The sequence below is a fragment of the Lagenorhynchus albirostris genome, chromosome 8 (genome assembly GCF_949774975.1).
Source record: "Lagenorhynchus albirostris chromosome 8, mLagAlb1.1, whole genome shotgun sequence".
Lineage (NCBI taxonomy): Eukaryota > Metazoa > Chordata > Mammalia > Artiodactyla > Delphinidae > Lagenorhynchus > Lagenorhynchus albirostris.
The window spans coordinates 102536408-102541360 of record NC_083102.1 but is presented as its reverse complement, the minus strand read 5'-3'; the positions used below and the strand labels follow the sequence as shown (position 1 = coordinate 102541360).

The 4953-nt window shown below is 38.0% G+C and overlaps 1 pseudogene; it reads right to left on the bottom strand.

The window, feature by feature from the left end:
- Positions 1-2975: 2975 nt before the first annotated feature.
- Positions 2976-4713, bottom strand: LOC132524370 (tigger transposable element-derived protein 1-like; annotated as a pseudogene).
- Positions 4714-4953: the final 240 nt, after the last annotated feature.

Here is a 4953-nt window from a genome sequence, read left to right as displayed (position 1 = left end):
ACCAATCAGTTTTACAGGCAGTTTGTGCAGTGGTTGGGGTCCAGGACCTGGAGAGAGATGAGATTGACATGCCAGGTGGAACTCTGATTACCCATGTGGCCTTGGGAGTGCCATTCAGCCCCCAGGACTCATCTGTTTAATGGGGAGAATAATAGTCCTGTCTCATCAAGATGTTGTGACCCTGAAATTAATTAACATGGAGAAAGAGTTTAGAAAATTGCCAGGCTCTTAGGAAATTAAGCTCACAATAAATATTGGCTATTATAATTATTTCCATAGTGCTTTATAATTTTCAGAGTATTTTTCATTTATTATATTGATAAATCCTTGTTACAATTCTGTGAGGTAGAATGGCATTTCAAAGATGACCGAGCTGAGGACGGGAAGTTGAGCCTTAGGTCACCGTTATGCATTAAGCTTGGGCAGCACAGGGCTGACACCCCAGGTCTCCTAAACCCCAATCTAGTGGTATTTCTGGTAAAAAAAAAATTCTCAAAATGGTACTTTTGTCTCCAGTTAATTTCCACACCACCTTACCCCCCTGGGTTCATTGTCATTTTCTCTTTGGCTGCCTTTAAGGTCCTGAATTAGTTAACCATTTTGGATTTTAATATCCACATTAAAAATCTTAATAGATAGTGTCCCTACTGGTTTTAATGAGAATGAGGATGAGGAGGATGAGGGTGATACGATGGCAATCTTTAGATAACATTTGATCATGTGCCTGTTACTATTCTCAGTGCTTTACAACTTAGCTATTCCTCAAAACAACCCTTAAAGAGAGGGTGTAATATTAATCATTTTACAGATGAGCAAACTGAGGCATCCCAAATCCAGAAGACATAGTCTTGGCCATCACCTCTCAATAGAAAAATGCTGTGATGTCCTGCAGAGCCAGCCCTCTCAGGAGTGAGCAAAACATGAACTAGATCCCCTGATCCTCTCTTTCTTCCAAAGAACCCTCACCTGTGCTCTTTATGGAGAGACTTGTTTCAGCTATTGCTATTCTGATAACCTCACCTGTGCAAGATGTCAGTGGATGAAAGATGCTTCTTTCATCTTCTCAGGAAGTTCTTTTTCATTTATCAGAAAGGCAGGTGGGGGAGAGGTTTTGACTAGGAGAGTTTTTGGCTCTATCCAAAGAGGAACATTTATCCTGTCTCTGTCTTCAAGCTGCCTTTCATGTAAAAGAACACGTCAAGATAAATCAAAAGGGGATATGACTTCAGATTGGACTTTACTACAGAAATGACTTGATTCAAGTGTCCCAAAGAAATGAACATGCATCACAGGTATGAGCTCTGGATCATATTTCAATCTTCCCACCAATTCTGGGACAAAGTAGGATAAAAATAAAGTGTTCTGAATAAACGGTACGAAACATGTAATCCCGAATAATGATTACTCCAGAGATGTGCCACCTTCTGTGAAAATGTAAAGTTTGATATTTTCTTCAAATTTCAAATGCACAAATTCTTTGAACTTAAAGAAATGAAACTTGAAATGTTCAAGAGGTTTTAACTGAATGCATAACCTTGAACTACAAGTTAACGTGTATTGATTTATTCTGCACTTTCATTTTCAGATGTGTTTAGGCTTTTGGTTTCCTTTGAGGCACCCCCGAGACAAAGCAATCTGTTCTCTTCTAATGGTCTCAGTTCTGCTTCCCCTCTGGTGACTATTCCAGTCCATCTGGATACCAAGCTCAAGGAATGTACCCCTGAAGTGCTCTCCACCATAGTGTCCTGGGTTTGATTGCATCTTCCCTGGAAGATATACAGACTCTCAGAGCATTCATGGAGGATGCATCCCATGTTATGAGAGTAATGTGGTTGGAGCAGGTGGATGGAAACAACAGTGGGTTTCTATGGCATCACACATGATGGGAAAGGGCAATCAAAGCATTCCCCATACCATTTTAATCTAGGAGTGTATGATTTTTTTAAAAAAATCAGGTCTTTAGTATTAAGCCTGCTGATGTGGGTTTATGTTAATCTCTCAGGTCCACACAGATACTCTATTTCACTTCCTTGTTAATATTTAGGACAGTATGTAGAACACACCATTGATTCCATGCTCCTCTGCCCTTGCATCTTCCCACACAGAGAGAATGCTTCCAAGCCATGCATTTTCATGTTCATGTATTTCTTGGCATATGGAACCAATTTAATTTTTTTCTATAGGATTGTGACTTTTAAATAAAATATCTCTCTCCTTCCCCCATTTATACCCACTTACAAACCTCTTCTCACCAGGCCTTTGTGCTTCCTATGTGGTCTAATTACCTCTTTGTGAAGCCCTAAGATCACTGTGCTCATTTCCTAACCCTGTATGGATATTTGGGGTCCTCAGTAGCAACTATTTTTCCTTTAGGTATAAAATAAGGGAATTTTGGGTTCAGGAGCAGAATGCATTTTTGCTTATTTATTTGTTTATCTGTGAATAACTTTTAGGAGAAATAAAAATGCTGCAATGAAATAAATGCCTGTTATAGGTATTGAACTCAAAGTAGAGGAGGTCATACCTGACATATATAGAATTTTATAATTAAAAAAATAATTGAACTTTGGGTTAACAAAAGTTTCTGCATCTGTAAAGTGGGGACTATCCTGTATTTCCTTCATGTATTTCTCATGAAGAATAAAAGGGGTAATTCATGTAAGACTCTTAGAATTGTTCTCAATGTGGCACATAGTAAATACATAAATATTAGTTACTATTTTTAATAAAATGTGAAGAGGCATATAGAAAGCAATTGCAGACATATTTTAGAGATATTGCAGGTTCTGTCCAGAACACCCCAATAAAGTGAATATCACAATAAAGTGTTTCAAATTAATTTTTTTCATTTCCCAGTGCACATAAAAGTTATGTTTACACAATCCTGTAGTCTATTAAGTGCGCAATGCTGTTATGTCAAAAAAAAAAAACTATGTAAGTACCTTAAATAAAAAATTCTTTATTGCTAAAAATTGTTAACCATTGTCTGAGCTTTCAGTGAGTCATAACCTTTTCACTGGTGGAGGGTCTTGCCTTGATGTTGGTGCCTGCTGACTGATCAGGGTGGTGTTTGATGAAGGTTGTGGTGTCTGTGGCCATTTCTTAAACAATGAAGTTTGCCACATTGATTGACTCTTGTTTTCACTACTGATTTTTCTGTAGCATGCAATGCTGTTTTGATAGTTTTTCACCCACAGAACTTCTTTCAAAATTAGAATCAGTCCTCTCAAACCCTGCTGCTGCTTTATCAATTACATTTTTGTCATATTCTAAATCCTTTTTTTGTCATTTTAACAATCTTCACAGCATCTTCACCAAGAGTAGATTCCATCTCAAGAAACCACTTTCTTTGCTCATCAGTAAGAGTCAACTTCTCATTTGTTCAAGTTTTATCCTGAGATTGCAGCAATTCAGTCATATCTTCAGGCCCCACTTCTAATTCTAGGTTTCTTGCTGTTTCCACCACATCTGCAGTTACTTCCTCCACTGAAGTCTTGAATCCCTCAAAGTCGTCCATGAGGGTTGGAATCAACTTCTTCCAAACCCCAGTTACTGTTGGTATTTTGACCTGTTTTCATGAATCATAAATGTTGTTCTTGGCGTCTAGAATGGTGAATCCTTTCCAGAAGGTTTTCAACTGACTTTGCCAAGATCCATCAGAGGAATCACTATCTATGGCAGCTGTAGGCTTACAACATGCATTTCTTAAATAATAAGACTTGAAAGTCATAATTACTCCTTGATCCATGGGCTTAAAAATGAATGTTATGTTAGCTACCATGAAAATAACATTAATCTCTGTATATCTCTGTCAGAGCTCTTGAGTGACCAGGTGCATTGTCAATGAGTAGTAATACTTCGAAAGGAGTCTTTTTTTCTGAGCAGTAGGTCTCAAGAGTGAGCTTAAGATATTCAGTAAACCATGTTGAAAACAGTTGTGCTATCATCCAGGCTTTGTTGTTCCATTTATAGAGCACAGACAGAGTAGATTGAGCATAATTCAGAATGGTGAGTGAGCATTGGCTTCAACTTATCATTAGCTGCATTAGCCCCAAACAAGAGAGGCTGTCTTGAAGCTTGAAGCCAGCTATTGACTTTTCCTCTCTAGCTATGAGAGTCCTAGATGGCATCTTCTTCCAACATAAGGTTATTTTGTTTACATTGAAAATCTGTTGTTTAGTGTAGCCACTTTCATTAATGATATTAGTCAAGATCCTCTGGATAACTTGTTACAGCTTCTACATCAGCACTTGCTTCTTCAGCTTGCACTTTTATGTTACAGAGACAGCTTTTTTCCTTAAACTTTATAAAATAACCTCTGCTGGTTTCAAACTTTTCTTCTGCTGCTTCTTCATCTTTCAGCTTTCATAGAATTGAAGAGCACTAGGGCTTTGCTCTGGATTAGGCTTTGGCTTAACAGAATGTTGTGGCTCATTTGATCTTCTATCCAGATCACTACAACTTTCTCCATATCAGCAATAAAGCAGTTTTGCTTTCTTATCATTAGTGTGATAACTGCAGTAACACTTTTAATTTCCCTCAAGAACTTTCCCTTTGCATTCACAGCATGGCTAACTCTTTGGTGCAATAAGCCTACCTTTCAGCCTATCTCAGCTTTTAACCTGCGCCCCTCACTAAGATTAATCATTTCTAGATTTGATCTAAAGTGAGAGATGCGTGACTCTTCCTTTCACTTGAACACTTAGAGGCCATTGTGGGGTTATTAATTGGCCTCATTTAAATCTTGTTGTGTCTCAGGGAACAGGGAAGCCTGAGGTGAGGGAGAGTGATGGGAAAACAACCAACGGATGGAGCAGTCAGGACACTTACCAATTAAGTATGCTGTCTTAAATGGGTGTGGTTTGTGGAGTCCCCAAATAATTATAAATAACATTAAAGACAACTGATCACAGATCACCATAAAAATAGAATAATAATGAAAAGTTTGAAATA